Source organism: Giraffa tippelskirchi, chromosome 4 (assembly GCF_054371585.1).
Source record: "Giraffa tippelskirchi isolate mGirTip1 chromosome 4, T2T-mGirTip1v1.2.pri, whole genome shotgun sequence".
In the NCBI taxonomy this organism is placed as follows: Eukaryota; Metazoa; Chordata; class Mammalia; order Artiodactyla; family Giraffidae; genus Giraffa; species Giraffa tippelskirchi.
The window spans coordinates 28,413,974-28,431,158 of NC_137278.1; the positions used below are offsets into that span (position 1 = coordinate 28,413,974).

General features: G+C 41.3%; 1 long non-coding RNA gene across 1 annotated transcript in view; it reads right to left on the minus strand.

Annotated features, from left to right (window-relative positions):
• Positions 1–17,185, minus strand: part of LOC145546559 (uncharacterized) — a 174,161-nt gene that overhangs the window by 71,716 nt on the left and 85,260 nt on the right. The gene's annotated exons all lie outside the window — the stretch shown is intronic.

Sequence of the window (17,185 nt, forward strand, 5' to 3'; positions counted from 1 at the left end):
AATAATGGAGTGAGTTGCATGCTCTCCTCCAGGGGATCTTCCCAACCCAGGGATCGAACCTAGGTCTCTTGCATTGCAGGAGGATTCTTTACCGTCTAAGCCACCAGGACCTATGATTTTACTTTGCATTCTAGATATTTATGGGCTTACCTATTCCCACTAGGAGATCATAAAGGTTTTTTTTTTTTTTTTTTTGTCTATTACCTTTTTAAGGGAGAAACCATTGCTAACTATGTATAGCTTGCTCTATCAGAATATACACTATACGAAAAATGTGATGTGCCTCAATGATTACATCTGGAATTCACCTAAATTGTTCAGGAATTTATTGCCTAGAAGGCAATTTCAGCTGAGACTAAAGAAGAGCCAATTAGACAAAAATGATGGGTAGTTGGAGGTAGGTGGGAGATTACATCTTCTCAGTATTCTGTTTCCATGTGAGCATACTTCTCATGGAGTAAATAATCTCTTTTTGCCTCTTACACATTTCTTCTGGGCGAGAGAAGCATGTTATCCAGTTAGTGGATTTTGAAAAAAAAGAAATGAGTTTGAATAATTCAGTCTCAATGTGCTTGGTTTCTTGTTTCTGTTTGTCAGTCTCTGACTCTCAGATATACCTGGCTCCAGAGAATCTGCTTTCTGATTTACTCTCCTGCCGTGGGATATGTTTACTGAGTCAGGATCTTTGGCTTCAAGGGAGGCCTGGCGTTGTACATGTCTTCAGGGATGGGAAAAGTATAGTCTGATTTGGTGAGGGAGTGTTTCTGGGCCTGCTTTTTCACAATCCAAAGACCAGTTCTCTCATCAGCTTCATCAGAATTGAGGTGGTTATTTTCATAATCATCTCCTGTTATTATCTGTCTTTCTATTAGGGTATAGTTGCTTTTCAGTATTTAGTTTCTGCTGAACAACAAAGCAAATCACCTATATGTTTACATATTTCCTCTCCTTCTTGGGCCTCCCCTTCACCCCACCCTCCATCCCACCCATCTAGGTCATCACAGAGCACCAAGCTGAGCCCTGTGCACTGTACAACAAGTTCCCACTAGCTACTTGTTTAACACAAGGTACTGTATATATGTCAATTCCAATCTCCCAGTTTATCCCCCCAACACCTCCCAACCCATGTCCACATGTCCATTCTCTACCTCTGTGTCTCTATTCTTCCCCTGCAAATAAGTTCATCAGTACCATTTTTCAGATTACATTTTTTAAAAAGGTAAATAATAAAGAGCAAGAAAGCAAAGCTAAAAGAAACAGCAGCTCTAATTTATTTCTCTGTGAGAGTCTCAGGTCTCCTTAAGTGTTTTCCTGTTTTGGCTCTTCAAATCCAGCCTGAGCTAAAATGAAGAGGTATGATAGATGCTGTTACACATACGTGCAGTTCCCAAAGACCCCAGTAGGGTAAAGACCAAAAGGAAGTAAAACTAAAAGAAGATAAAACAGGAGAGCTGGGTTTGATCCCTGGTTTGGGAAGATCTCCTGGAGCAAGGAATGACAACCCACTCCAGTATTCTTGCCTGGAGAATCCCATGGACAGAGGAGCCAGGTGGGCTACAGTCCATGGGATCGCAAAGAGTCGGACACAACTGAGCGACTTTCACTCACTCACTCAGCATTTTTCTAGGTTCCACATATCCTGTATTTTCTTTTTCCATTGGTTTCAGAGGCAGAAGAGGGTCTGTGGTGGGCAGAATTCTAAGCTGACCTCCAAGATTTCCCACTCACTTCCTTTGTATATATGGCACAGTTGACCTTAGATTAGGAGATAAGGGGACTTTGTATGAAGGAACAGAGGAGGTATTCAGGGGTTGAGAGAAACCACTGGCTGGCAACCAGCAAGGAAGTAGGGATAGTTTCACAAATGAGTTATGCCAACCAAAGAATGAGCTTAAAAGGGGATTTTCTCTAAGAGTGTCCATATGAAAATACAGCCCTTGATTTCAGCTTGTGAGAGTCTAAGCAGAGAAACCAGCCCTTCTGTGTCAGATTTCTGACCTATAAAACTAGGAGCTAATGTGTGAGTGTTATGTTAAGCTACTAGTTTACACGTGGATAATCTTTAAGAAATCAAAATCTCTACAAAAAAGAAGATTCTGGGACAATAGGGGGTGATAGCATAATTTTTGAATTTCTGCAAATTTCCCTCTAAAAACAAAAAACAGAATGTAAAACCAAAACCCATCAACAGCATTTACAAGAAAACTAAATAACAAGATAATTCTCTATGAACTCCAAATATAAATGGGGAGAACCAAACCAGAGCTGCAAAATCTACCTGGTATCAGCCCAGACTGGGAGGAACTTCTTTATAATTCTCACACTGTTTTTTAGTTCAGTCTGCTACAACAATAAGTCCCCCAACACTTTCAACCAGTTTTGCTATTTAAAAACACAAGTATATCCTGGTTTTTATAACAATTTAGTACCTAAACATTTAGCTTTTCTGGATTCTCTGGTTTAAATCAGCCTGCTCTGAGTTTTCCCTATGACAGTCTTAGATTGGAGGTGTTTACCATCTGCTAGTCAGTTATTCCTGTCTGTTTGCCCTGCATTTTCTAAAACTGTGCCGCTGTTGTTTTGTCACTCTTTGTCTTTATGGGTTTATGCCTTTTTAAAAAATCCATTTACCGAGACTGTGTTGGCGTTTCAGGGAAAGGTAAGATAAATGCATTTGTTCAGTCTCCCATGTTTTACCACATGTTTGACTTCAACATTTAAAGAGCAGAGAGACTTTCAGTAGATTTGCCCCCAGTCATAGGGAGATGGCAGCCCTCCTTCAGAGCCCCATTCTGCACAGAGTACGTCTATATGAAGCGTGCTTGTGTCTGCCTACTGCCAATTATTTGCTTCTTAACAAAATGACCTTCTAGAAGTATTCCACACACTTGTTGAGAAAGATTTCTTAAAGGTTCAGAAGGACACAAAGCACTTACTTTTGAAAAGGAGAATTGGTGGGGGATACAGATGGTGACAGGAAAATTCTGCTCTTTCCTGCATATAATATGTTTACACAATAGCATATATATATTATTAAAACTAAAATAATTACACAGACAAATTTAACATTTTGGTATATTTTTCAGCAAAAGATAGAAAAGAAGTAATGTAGGAAGGATGGAAAGAAGGAAGAAAGGAGAAAAAAGGGAGAATTCCTCGATAATGCAGAGCTACATTTAGGTACCTCAATAGTCAATAGTGATGATGACTTAGATACCTCAGTAGTTTGTCAACAGCGATGATGATGTTGACAGGAATGATGATGGCCACTATTGCCTTTCATTTTACTTTGGATTTGAATAGTATTTGGGCTTTGCAGTTCACTGCCTGGATGCCCTGCTTTTTCTCTCAGTTCTAACTAAGCTTTGCTCATGCTTCTTTGTTAAATACCAATGAAATTCATAGATCTTTGCCACCTTAAGCTGTAAGAAAATTCAGTGCAAAATCCTGGCTTATATAACTTTGAATTCAGACCTTGACAACTAGACAGGATTTATCTCATGCATATGTATTAATTTTAAGTGCTTTTCTGTAACAGTCATTTGACATTTAATATACCATAATTGTATTATTAAATTTAAATGCATATTTGCAATTCTAAAAGCACTACTGAACTTTATGGGTGAAAAATACGTTCTCCTTCACCTTGGTTTCTTCTCACCCACCAGCTCTTCTCTAGGCTTTATTATCTCTGCTATTCCTACATTGATTGGAGCCCCTTCTTTATTTTTCTCAACATCAGATTCCCAACTTCCTATCTTTTCCCACTTCCTAACAATCTCTCCCTGGTCGGGGCACTAAGATCCCACATGCTGCACATTGGTGGCTAAATAAAAAAAATAAAATGTAAAAAAGCAAAACAAAGCATCTCTTCTTATACATTTAAAAAAGAATAAAGTGCTGCCGAATATCTAGCTCTCCACTGAAAACTCTTGACTTTGAACTTGACCTTTTATAATGGCAGGTGTCAGTGGGATCTGAGCCCTTCTTTCAACACCATCATTTTCATTAGAAATAAAACCGAGACCCAGAGAAATTAAGTCTTGGATTAACCTCATCTGTGGCAGAGCGGACAAAAAGGCCCTGGTCTATGACTCATTCTCTAGTGCTCCCCATTCATCCCATTGGCTCCAGCCACACAAAACATCTCCTGGTGAGTTCCCTGAATGTGACCTTTGATTTTATGGCTCTTGTCACTGCTACGCACTTACATCTGCTCTTCGCCCTGCCAGGTACAACTTTCCCAACTTCCCCTGTAGAGTTAAGTTTTATTAATTCTTCATTGGGCTTCCCATGTGATGCTGGTGGTAAAGAATCCTCCTGCCAATGCAGGAGTTATTAAGAGATACATTATTATAGTCAAGCATTGCCTTCCCAGAACATCTTTCTTCACCTTCCTCGACCACTTCTGTCCCTCTCTCTGTCTCAGGTGCCCTAGTCCTGTGTTCTGTTAGCACCTGAGTTTAGTTTCTATTTGTACCTAATCACACAGTACCTGTATTGAATTTGCCTGTTTATTAACCATCACCCCTTACTAGAATAGGAGCTTCTAGGGGTCAGGGTCTATGCATTATTTAACTTTCAATTCTCAGGATCTGGCATAGAGCCTGCCATAGAAGGATTTAATTTTTTTTTGTTGGACTGAGAAATTAAGGCTGCTAATCTCCTTACTACTTCTCTTAAGCCCCTTTTAGCACTACTAAGCTTTGTGAGTAAAAAAATATATCCTCCTTCACTTTGGTTTCTTACTGTGTTCCAGTTCTTCTCCAGGCTTTGTCCTGTCTGCTGCTCTCACCCTGACTGAAATTCCCTTCGCCTTTCTCCATTTCAGCTTCTCAATTTCCTTTCCTTTTCCATTTCTCAGTGCTTACTGTGCTTCTCTCTCTGCAGTTCACATTCCCTCATGCTTAGCTACTGCTTTCCTTTTTTGGAAGGAAATTACATTTCTGTTCTATGTGGGAATGTCTAGTGCTTCTCTTCACTGCAAAACATTTTCCCCCAGTCAGCGCCTCCCCATCATATCTCTCCTTCACCATGTAGGGTGGCTTCCTGCTCAAGAGGGAGGTTATCCTGTACTTTCAGACCCTCAGGCTAGGGAAGAGTGGACTTCAAGCAATGCACAGGCTCTGATTTTATTGATATCTGCCTCCCTCTACAAAAGCTGTTTTAGGAAGATTCTCTGAGGGTCTAACAGTTTAAACCAGTCATTATCTCTTTCCTGCTCTGCTAAAATTCTTGACCTGTTAACCTAATGAAGATGTGTGGTAACAGGTACTACAGTGTACCTCCTTCTTTTTAGACTTTTCTGGATATGCCCAGTGTTCATGTTTGTGACAAAATAACTTTCCAGTCAGCCCACCACACATTTTTACCCTAAAAACCAGGTTTTAGGATGATTCAGTGACCTCGTTACTCCTGCTTCTTTGAGTTTTCGTTATCGTTGGAGCAATCATTTTCTAAAATTTAAATTCTCTGGCATTGAAAAAATTCCATTTTCCTTCCTAGCAGTGTCCACCCTTCAAGGAGGATTATACTATAGGCCCTGCTTTGAATAGAGAAATATAATTGTATATCACTCCTAAGTAGATACGTTCAGAGTTTACAATAATTCCTTTTCATTCTGCCACTCAAGATAGAAGTTATTCTATTAACAAGGTCCTAGGAGTAAAGATGATACAATACAGAGCTTCAGCTGACCCATTGCAAGCATGTAGCCTGACCAAGAAATAGCATCTGTTGATAAGCTGCTGGGATGGTGGTTATAGCCAAATGTCTCAATGCATGAATTTTCAGGAGACACAAACATTCAGTGGGTATATCTTTCCTTTTCTCCTTTGCTTTTTGCTTCTCTTCTTTTCACAGCTATTTGTAAGGCCTCCTTAGACAGCGATTTGCTTTTTTGCATTTCTTTTTCTTGGGGGTGGTCTTGATTCCTGTCTCCTGCACAATGTCACAAACCTCCATCCATAGTTCATCAGGCACTCTGTCTATCAGATCTAGTCCCTTAAATCTATTTCTCACTTCCACTGTATAGTCATAAGAGATTTGATTTAGGTCATATCTGAATGATCTAGTGGTTTTCCCCACTTTCTTCAGTTTCAGTCTGAATTTGGCAATAAGGAGTTCATGATCTGAGCCATAGTCAGCTCCCGGTCTTGTTTTTGCTGACTGTATAGAGCTTCTCCATCTTTGGCTGCAAAGAATATAATCAATCTGATTTCGGTGTTGACCATCTGGTGATGTCCATGTTTAGAGTCTTCTCTTGTGTTGTTGGAAGAGGGTGTTTGCTATGACCAATGTGTTCTCTTGGCAGAACTCTATTAGCCTTTGCCCTGCTTCCAATAGATAGAAATTCCAAACAATAGAAGGGAAACAAACAATAGAATGCATTCCAAACAATAGAATGGGAAAGACTAGAGATCTCTTCAAGAAAATTTGGTATACCAAGGGAACATTTCATGCAAAGATGGGCTCAATAAAGGACAGAAAGTGTATGGACCTGACAGAAACAGAAGATATTAAGAAGAGGTGGCAAGAATACACAGAATTGTACAAAAAAGATCTTCAGGACCCAGATAACCACAGTGGTGTGATCACTCACCTAGAGCCAGATATCCTGGAATGTGAAGTCAAGAGGGCCTTAGGAAGCATCATTATAAACAAAGCTAGTGGAGGTGATGGAATTCCACTTGAGCTATTTCAAATCCTGAAAGATGATGCTGTAAAAGCGCTGCACTCAATATGCCAGCAAATCTGGAAAACTCAGCAGTGGCCACAGCACTGGAAAAGGTCAGTTTTCATTCCATTCCCAAAGAAAGGCAATGCCAAAGAATGCTCAAACTACTGCACAATTGCACTCATATCTCACACTAGTAAAGTAATGCTTAAAATTCTCCAAGCCAAGATTCAGCAATACGTGAACCATGAACTTCCAGATGCTCAAGCTGGTTTTAGAAAAGGCAGAGGAACCAGAGATCAAATTGCCAACATCCGCTGGATCATCGAACAAGCAAGAGAGTTACCGAAAAACATCTATTTCTGCATTATTGACTATGCCAAAGCCTTTGACTGCGTGGAAAACAATAAACTGTGGAAAATTCTGAAAGAGATAGGAATACCTGACCTGCCTCTTGAGAAACCTGTATACAGGTCAGGAAGCAACAGTTAGAACTGGACATGGAGCAACAGACTGGTTCCAAATAGGAAAAGGAGTACGTCAAGGCTGTATATTGTCACCCTGCTTATTTAACTTATATGCAGAGTACATCATGAGAAATGCTGGGCAGGAGGAAGCACAAGCTGGAATCAAGATTGCCGGGAGAAATATCAATAACTTCAGATATGCAGATGACACCACCCTTATGGCAAAAAGTGAAGAACTAAAGAGCCTTTTCATGAAAGTGAAAGAGGAGAGTAAAAAAGTTGACTTAAAGCTCAACATTCAGAAAACTAAGATCATGGCATCCAGTCCCATCACTTCATGGCATATAGATGTGGAAACAGTGGAGACAGTGGCTGACTTTATTTTTCTGGTCTCCAAAATCACTGAAGGTGGTGATTGCAGCCATGAAATTAAAAGACGCTTACTCCTTGGGAGGAAAGTTATGACCAACCTAGACAGCATATTAAAAAGCAGAGACATCACTTTGCCAACAAAGGTCCATCTAGTCAAGGCTATGGTTTTTCCAGTGGTCATGTATGGATGTGAGAGTTGGACTGTGAAGAAAGCTGAGCACTGAAGAATTGATGCTTTGAACTGTGGTGTTGGAGAAGACTCTTGAGAGTCCCTTGGACTGCAAGGAGATCCAACCAGTCCATCCTAAAGGAGATCAGTCCTGGGTGTTCATTGGAAGGACTGAAGTTGAAGCTGAAACTCCAATACTTTGGCCACCTCATGCGAAGAGTTGACTCATTGGAAAAGACCCTGATGCTGGAAAGGATTGGGAGCAGGAGAAGGGGATGACAGAGGATGAGATGGTTGGATGGCATCACCGACTCGATGGACATGAGTTTGGGTAGACTCCGGAAGTTGGTGATGGACAGGCAATTGTAGCGTGCTGCGGTTCATGGGGTCGCAAAGAGTCGGACACGACTGAGTGAATGAACTGAACCGAACTGAAACATTCAGTGTATAGTGCCAAGCATATCTTAACAGCTACAGGTAGGGGAAATGGAAGAGTGAACTCTTCACTGGTGTGACATATGTCTGCTTGATTGCTCAGCTATGTCTGACTCTTTGCAACCCCATGGGCTATAACTGGTCAGGCTCCTCCCTCCATGGGGATTCTCCAGGGAAGAAAGCTGAAGTGGGTTGCCAACCCTGCTCCAGGGGATCTTTCCAACCCAGGTATCAAATACAGGTCTCCTACATTGCAGGCAGATTCTTTACCATCTGAGCTACATGGGAAGCCAGTAGCTAACTTGAAAGAAGGCATTAAGAGCCTCCATGTAAAACCAGAGCATTAATGACTGAGGCTAGAGTATTGGGAAACAGTCCAGAAAATCTAATAAATGTTGTCTAATTTCCCAAGTCTAGTTTTCATAGAATGCACCTTATAGAACATGAAGTAAATTCTTCAAGGATTAATAAAAGAAGCTTGTTATTATATATACTATCTCTCCAGTGGACCATCTAGATGAAAAAATCTATAAAATGTATTAGAGCTTCATTGAAGTTGTGAAAAATTTATGGATGGCAGACCCATAAACAGTGATTAGACAAAAACAGGCCAGCCTAACCTGAAACTTAGCTTCAAAGATAAAGAACAATTAATCCAAGCTCATCTTGGGTATCCCATCTGAGATGGCACACTCTCCACAGCTGGACTTGAAGCTGAAGCTAAGGTGGCATTTACACTTCTCTGAAAATAGCAAAGAGTTTGTCATTCCACCAGTATCGGGTTTTCTTTTTGCCTTTATACTTGCTGCATGAAAGCTGCCTTTATATGCGTGTCACCAGACTGTCTTTTTATAAATCACGCCTGCCTTGCCAAATAGATACGTGCATTGGTAAGACTGTCCTTTTTTGCATTAGTCTCATAAATCAACATCACAGAACAATTCCCAGCTTAGGTAGTCTTTTAAATTTAAAATTAGGAAACATAAAAACGGAGGCTGTGATAAGGAAATTAAAAAATCTCTTAAGAAATTCTGTGTGTTTGTTTTGAAGAGTGAGAGAAAGAGAGAAATTGAGCCAGAGAGAAAATTCCCTTCATTCAGCTGCTCTGAGTTATGAGGCAGAAGGCATAGCCATGCTTGGAGGAGAAATAAAAAGGCAGTTTTTCTAGGTAGCTTGGTACAGGTTTGCATTTTGTGACCCCTGGGAGGAAGCTCTCTGATGTGGCCTCAGGAATCACTGAACTCACTGGTTCACCCTAAAATGCATGTTCTTGACAGTGGTTACAAAAAAAAAAAAAAAAAAACACCTGACTACTGTGATGTCCAAAGAAAGTGACAAATGGATTAATTTCAATGGAAAAAATACTAAGAATTGTGATAACTTTACTCTATTGAGTACTTCTACGCTGGGAACTTTCTAAACACTGTACCTGTAAGAATGCAGTCAAGCTCTAAGTTGAAGCCTCTAAGATAGGCACCAGAGTTGTGTCTTTATATAGAAAAGGAAACTGAGGCATAGAGATATCATTAAATAACTTGGATAGAGTCACATGGCTGATATGTGTCAGGGCAGGATCTGAACATGGACAGCATGGCTTCAGGGTCCATGCCTCTATAGCAGCAAACCTATAATTTAACCACAGATAGTCTCAAGTTGAGAAATGCAATCCCTGAATAGGGCCCTGACTTCCTTTGATGACCAGTGTAGATATTAGAAGGTGGGCTCAGAATCGACAAGGCCCTTGACCTTGCTTTAAAGTACTTTCTAAAATAGCTTCTATATGGTGTGAAATCGTGAAGGAGATAGAGTGGACCATGATTCTTAAAGGTACATGAAGTAGCCCAAGTTCAGTCTCATAATGGCCAGGAGGATCGGTGGCTCTGTTTTAAGTGTGCTTTCTCTTCTATCTGGTTCATGTTAAATGGGAAGCCACTTTCCTTCTTAGTTTAGTTGACTATGGAGAGACTAACGAGCTCGGTCATGTCTGACTCTTTGCGACCTCATGGACTGTAGCCCACCAGGCTCCCCTGCCCATGGAATTTTCCAGGCAAGAATACTGAATTGGGGTGCCATTTGCAATGCCAGGGAATATTCCTGACCCAGGGACTGGACCCGCGTCTCTTGAGTTTCCTGCACTGGCATGCGGACTCTTTACCACTAGCACTAGGAAGATGATAACACCAGTGGTGTAGGGTGTGTTGGTGAAAGTGTATATTCTTGGCCTTCAGTTCAGTTCAGTTCAGTCGCTCAGTCGTGTCTGACTCTTTGCGACCCCATGAATCGCAGCACGCCAGGCCTCCTTGTCCATCACCAACTCCTGGAGTTTACCCAAACTCATGTCCATCGAGTCGGTGATGTCATCCAGCCATCTCATCCTCTGTTGTCCCCTTCTCCTCCTGCCCCCAATCCTTCCCAGCATCAGGGTCTTTTCCAATGAGTCACCTCTTCGCATGAGGTGGCCAAGGTATTGGAGTTTCAGCTTCAACATCAGTCCTTCCAATGAACACCCAGGACTGGTCTCCTTCAGGATGGACTGGTTGGATCTCCTTGCCGTCCAAGGGACTCTCAAGAGTCTTCTCCAACACCACAGTTCAAAAGCATCGATTCTTTGGCGCTCAGCTTTCTTCACAGTCCAACTCTCACATCCATACATGACTACTGGAAAAACCATAGCCTTAACTAGACGGACCTTTGTTGACAAAGTAATGTCTCTGCTTTTTAATATGCTATCTAGGTTGGTCATAACTTTCCTTCCAAGGAGTAAACGTCTTTTAATTTCATGGCTGCAATCACCATCTGCAGTGATTTTGGCACCCAAAAAAGTAAAGTCAGCTACTGTTTCCACTGTTTCCCCATCTATTTGCCATGAAGTGATGGGACCAGGTGCCATGATCTTAGTTTTCTGAATGTTGAGCTTTAAGCCAACTATTTCACTCTCCTCTTTCACTTCCATCAAGAAGCTTTTTAGTTCTTCACTTTCTGCCATGAGGGTGGTGTCATCTGCATATCTGAGGCCTTCAGTAAACATCAACAAATGACAGTCATTAGATTTTGGTCTGTTGTCACATCCTTTGCTTGTGGGTTCCCTGTTCCAGGATTAGGTTTGCAGAGTGTATTTGAAAGCCTGCAGGGATAGGGTGGAACATCACCTTAAGCCAAGAAAACTTAACCTTAAAGGACCCTCTAAAACAATAAGAAACCTCTTCTACTCTTTGATTCTCTAAAAAATAAATAAATAAATAAGTAATATTTTGAGTCAAACTAGCAATGTATAGCTCAGAAAAACAAAAACAAAATAATCATTATTTAGTGGTCAGGGCAATGAGGTAGAAGCTAGATTTCACACCTTAAAGGGGCAAAGCAAACCCAGGATATAGGTTATATTTGAAAGTCTTCTAAGAAAGCTAAAATCAGATCTAGCCTACAAATCACACCTGCCCAGCTTAAGAAATAGCAAAGCTATCCCCACTGATTGCCATCTTCTCTCCAAGTCTCCCTGCTGTTCGAAAGAATCCTCTACCAGGGAGAACAATAGAAGGGAAAGGTTTATTTCAGTCATATTCCTGAGAATGGATCCCTTATGCTTATACCATCTGAATCAGAATTTTCTAGGAGATGGGAAGAACAGAAAAGTTTTTAAAAATCTCTCATACTAATTCTGAAACATAATTTGCTCCAGCTGGACACCACTGTGTTTTAAGAGCATTTACATAGATGCACAAATGTATGAAGAATATGTTTTAAGTGGTCAGTTAGTTCTCTGAGCCACACACATACACACACACACATAATTCTTATGACTGTTCACTTCCTGTACTCACTTATCTAGCTAAATATATCTTAAATATGTCGAAACATATTTTAGAACTCACTTCCAAGGGAAAAAAAATCCATCCCTTTTAATTAACTGTTACGCTTTTGTTCCTATTAATACCTAGCATCCTCTAATGTTTTTGCTTTGACCACCAGGAAGCTAAATTCAATGCTTTGTTATTATCATAGTTCAGATTTTTGGTAAATTTATTTATATCCTTTCCTGTTTTTGTTCTTCTGATGATCTGTGCCTAGTGTCAAACAAGGTCTTTTGTGTAAGACATCCCAGTCATTATTAGAAGCTGATTATACGTAAATAATTTACTAAAAATAAAAACGGGCATTTATTCTCTAAGAATGCTTAAAAGCTGGAATGTATGGGAATTTCACATTCAGATCTCTCCTTTCCTCTTTTTCTCTGGCGTCCCACAGGGAAGTACCCCTGGAGGCTCCTTCCTACTCATCTTGTGATAATAACTCAGAACGAACATTAATCCAGAAGGGCCCTGTCTCGTGTTAACAAGAATTTTTCAAGGAGGTCCATTTGAAAGGGCTTGGGGATGATGTGCTATGTCATAGCTTTTCACATAACAGGTCTGAAGATAATCATTTCTGAGAAAAGATGAAAGGGACCCAAACCCGTGGGGCCTGAGAAATAATGACAAGTCTGGAGAACGGGCCAGATGAAAGGAGGGTAAAGGACATTGTCAGTGTGCCACGCGGAGGCTTTGGTTCAATGGGAACACGCTGGAAAAAAAAAATGATGAAAAAACACACAAAGAGCACGCCATGCCTCTGCTCTGCTCCCCCACGTGCCTTGATAAACCGTGGACACGGGGAGATGAAGGCGCCCGTTCCCCAGACAGCACCACCCAGGACGAGAGCCTCTCCCTGGCTTCCTCGCTGCCTTCCTTTCTCAGCCCTTAGTGCCCCTTCATTTCCCTTTAACGTTTTCCACGGCATCATTAGGCTTCTTTTTTTTTTGTACACTTTTGAGATTGCTATTTCATCTCGGTCCGATGACATCCAAGTTTTTAGCTAAAAGTTGCTGTGATTTGTTTTGTGATTTCTGGAGGAGAGTTTGGTGTGTGGTTGCCATACTTCAAAAGCAGCCTGGTGCATTTCAGCTTCTCCTCTCCTGGTAGAAATGTGACAGTCCATCCGTCTCCCCTCCCAGGCTGCTCACATTTGTGCCCCAGCTCAGGCCCCAGGCTCAGGTCCCCTGCCCGCTCAGGGCAGGCATGAAGCAAGCATTCCTGATTCAACTGGAATACTCAAGTCACCCACGCCTCTCTGTGGGGAAGTCTGGCAGCTCTTTCCTCAGTTTCAGGGATGTTTCAGGCAGCTCTCCATCACTGGAAAACACCAGATGGGATGGATGGAGGCAATTTTGCAGAAAGTGCTGCGAGATCGGCTTCCTCAGTGGTCTTTCCAGCTGGAAGCAGAGCGGCCAGAAAGCACTGCGTTCTCAGCCCAGTTTCATCGCCTCGAGAGCTACAGATGGCTTCCCCAAGCACCTGAAGTCTGTGTCGCTTCCCTGGACAGAATATGCTGCAAGCTGCAGAAAGTCTTTTGTCTGTCCACAGCATAACTCAGACCCCAGTTTCTTTCTGCCTTGAGAATGAGAGCAGAAGACGCAGAGTAGAAAGAGCCAGAAGGTGGGGAAATGAATGTTTAATGTTTGAAACTCCCTGGGACTGGCCAGCTGCTCAAAAAGGTACATCGGGGGATATTTATAACATGGCTTCCTGTGGGCATGCATAAACAAGACTTTGAAAACGGTCCAGCTCTCTTCCTCCAGAAAGATGTGGATTTACCAGTTGAGTTTGAATTGATTGCATGATTCTTACATATTACTGACTATAGCATTTTTTTCTTGTGCTTTTCCTCTCCTTTTCCTTTTCTTTCTTTTTGACTCTTACTTGACTGTTTATTTCTGTGAACATCAGCCAGTAGTCACAGGGACTGGGATCAAGGCATTGGCACAAAGAGCCATGGTCACTGAATTGTTTCTGCTACTGTTTAAAGAGTCTTGCATTTGTTTTTAATTTTAGCTGAGTGTTGGGGGCTGAGGCTAACTGGCACCGTAAAAGGTTTGGAAGGAAGAGTAACCCTGGGATGGCTGTCAGAAAGGCAGGCAGAAGTGATCTTTGGTTTTACATAGTTACCTGCAGGAGGCCACCAGTGGTTGTTTTGTGTCAGGCCCAGGAATATTCCACTGTCAGTCAAGGCCTCTCAGTTTCTGCGTGGTGTCATGGAAACTATGTTGAAAAACTAATTTTTTTTTTTTCTGATTGAAATATGATTTGCATCTTTTTTCCTTATTCCTCCATCCAAAACCAAGTGTCAACCTTCCTGATCTTCCTTTCCATATTTCACACTGTTTCCTAAGACTGCAAAGTGCATACAGGCAGCAGACAGAATCTTTCTGGCCAGGTAGGAACCATTTCAGTCCAGGCTTTGCCCTGTACCTTTCATTGTTTCTCAACCACTAGGGCTGAGGAGCAAAAAAGAGTGGCACTGATAATCTTAAACTCAAGATTCCCTAAAAGCTGGTGGGCTGGTGGTTACACTGAAGCAACCTCCTGGGATTTAGGTGTATTCTTTCTTCAAGATGGTCTGCTTTCTTGAAGATAAATGAGGCTGACAGTCCATGCCTTCCATGACCCACACAATGCAGGGAATTCTATTCAGGATGCCACACATCAGTGCAGCTTCTGGCCAGGCTAAAGGAAAGTGCAGGGCCGACCAGATAACAGGCAAGAGTGAAGGATCCTGACATAGTAACAGCCTTTGTGTAATAAAATATTTTTATATTAGAGGACTTGGAAATTGTCAAAGTCCTTTTGTATTTGTTGATTCATTTCAGTCCTGCACAAAACCTTCAGCATGACAAGGGAAACCTAGCCCAGAATCTATTGGTTTTCTGTCTATCCTGGAAGGTGAGCCAAAGCCCAGTATTTGTCCAGCAACTCGAGACTTGGCTGAACTGTTCTTACATTGTGTGGGTTCATTCAAAAGGCTTTGGAACGTGCAAAATAGAGCATCATGTAGTTTTTCAGTCCGGAGGATCGCATAGACATATGTACAAGGAACAAAACAAATGGGGTAAGGGATGAAATTATACAACTGACTTTGCCATATGCTCAATGGTAGCTGCTGCTGCTGCTAAGTCGCTTCAGTCGTGTCCGACTCCGTGTGACTCCATAGATGGCAGCCCACCAGGCTCCCCCATCCCTGAGATTCTCCAGGCAAGAACACTGGAGTGGGTTGCCATTTCCTTCTCCAATGCATGAAAGTGAAAAGTGAAAGTGAAGTCGCTCAGTCGTGTCTGACTCTTAGCAACCCCATGGACTGCAGCCTACCAGACACCTCCATCCATGGGATTTTACAGGCAAGAGTACTAGAGTGGGTTGCCATTGCCTTCTCCAGCTCAATGGTAGATCGAGTACCTAAAATATTGTTTGATGCTTACAATAACAATTTTTTCCTCACTGATATGAGGAAACCAGTGCACACAGACAACTATTGTCATTTATTAATTTCACAAAGTTAGTGAATGATGATGCCAGAATTTAAATCCAGGTCTTATTGGCTATACCCAATTTGTTCCAAATAATGTCTAATAGTACTTAGTGCTTTATCACTTGTAAAACATTCATATACTCCATTGCACCGGATCCCTATCACCCCTGTAGGAGTTGGGTAATGTGATAGATGAGGGAATGAGATTCAAATAGTTAACTGATTTTTCCCAGATCCCAAGGCTAGCAACTGGGAGAGTCAAAACTCCATCCAATCTTCCTTTTGAAAATTCTTTTTCCTATTTTACTCTGCTTCCCTGATAAACAGCATCAACAGCTACTTTTTATGGAGCAATTACTTCCTCTCAGACACTACACAAAACATTTTACCTGGCTTCTCCCACTTAACCCTCACAACAAAACTAGGTGAGCTGTACCACTGTTAATCTAATTTTGCAGACAAATAATTTAAAGACTAGGCTCCATGGTTACACAGCTAGTGAGTGGTAAGACTGCGCTTTCGTCCCAGTTACTCTGATTCTGACTTTAGAATCCAAACCTTCACAGATCTTCCTGTGTGTGGCATAATATACTGAGGTGCACAGTTCCATGGAAGGATAGAAGCAGGAAATATTGATTTTAGCTAAAGAGATCTCCAAAAGCTTTGTGAAAGAAGTGACATTTGAGCTGAGCCTTAAGAGATTAAGTATCTAAGGAACAGATAGGCTTAGTGACTTGTTTAAAATTTCATAAGTTCTTCAAATACAGGTTTTCTTAAACTCAGATTCAGACTTTTTTTTAAAGAATGTATTCCCTAGCCCTATCTAGTTGTTCCCTTCCTTCTCTGTAGACCTTTCCTCCCTTTCCTTGAGCTACAAAGAAATAGGCAGAATTTAGAAGGACAAGAGCCTCAGATTCTTCAAAGATTATGTATAAAAATACAGTAGTGCCATTCCATGGAGTCAAGTACAAAAGGTACAAATTGAAAGCATATATTCATGCCCAAACTCATTCAAATCCCTCTGCTAACAAACACAGTGTCAATTTGCTCTATGAGTATGTGCAATCTAAAACATCCCAGCCTGTGAATCCAAACCTGAGAAATTCCCTAGCAAAGCTTCCATTCATGAAATGATATAAAGCAGAAGTAAAGCTTGACTCTATAGTCAAATTTTTAAAAAGCTATATTTCCATACAGTTTTCAAACACGTGTAAAACTCTTTTTCATGCGAAATAAATACAAGTCCTGAGTAGTTTTAATTAGCGATCTTGGAGACACGCTGCACCTGTTTCAATTCATCTGCAGAGATGAAAACCCTTCACCCTTTTCATTTGCCGACAAGTTAATAGACATTTCCAACTCAAGCCAGCACATGGAGTTTTGCAGCTTTCTTGTGACAGGTGAATAATAAAGCTGCACAAGAACGTGGCAACCATACACAGAAAATCCTCGGCGAGTATAAATTCCTGAGCAGAGGCGCTAGGTCTCCCATTGTTCTGCAGGGCCCTGCACGTGTAGCTTATGTATCACTTTGTTTTTATTAACAGATTTATTGAGTTGTAATTTACATCATATGTAATCCTCCCATCGAAAGTGTACAACTCAGTAAGGTTAATATATTTGCAGAGCGGTGCAGCCATCACTAGAATCTAATTTTAGAACATTTCCACCACCCCCAAAAGAAATTTCATGTCATTTATAGTTATTCCTTATTCACCATCCCCCTCA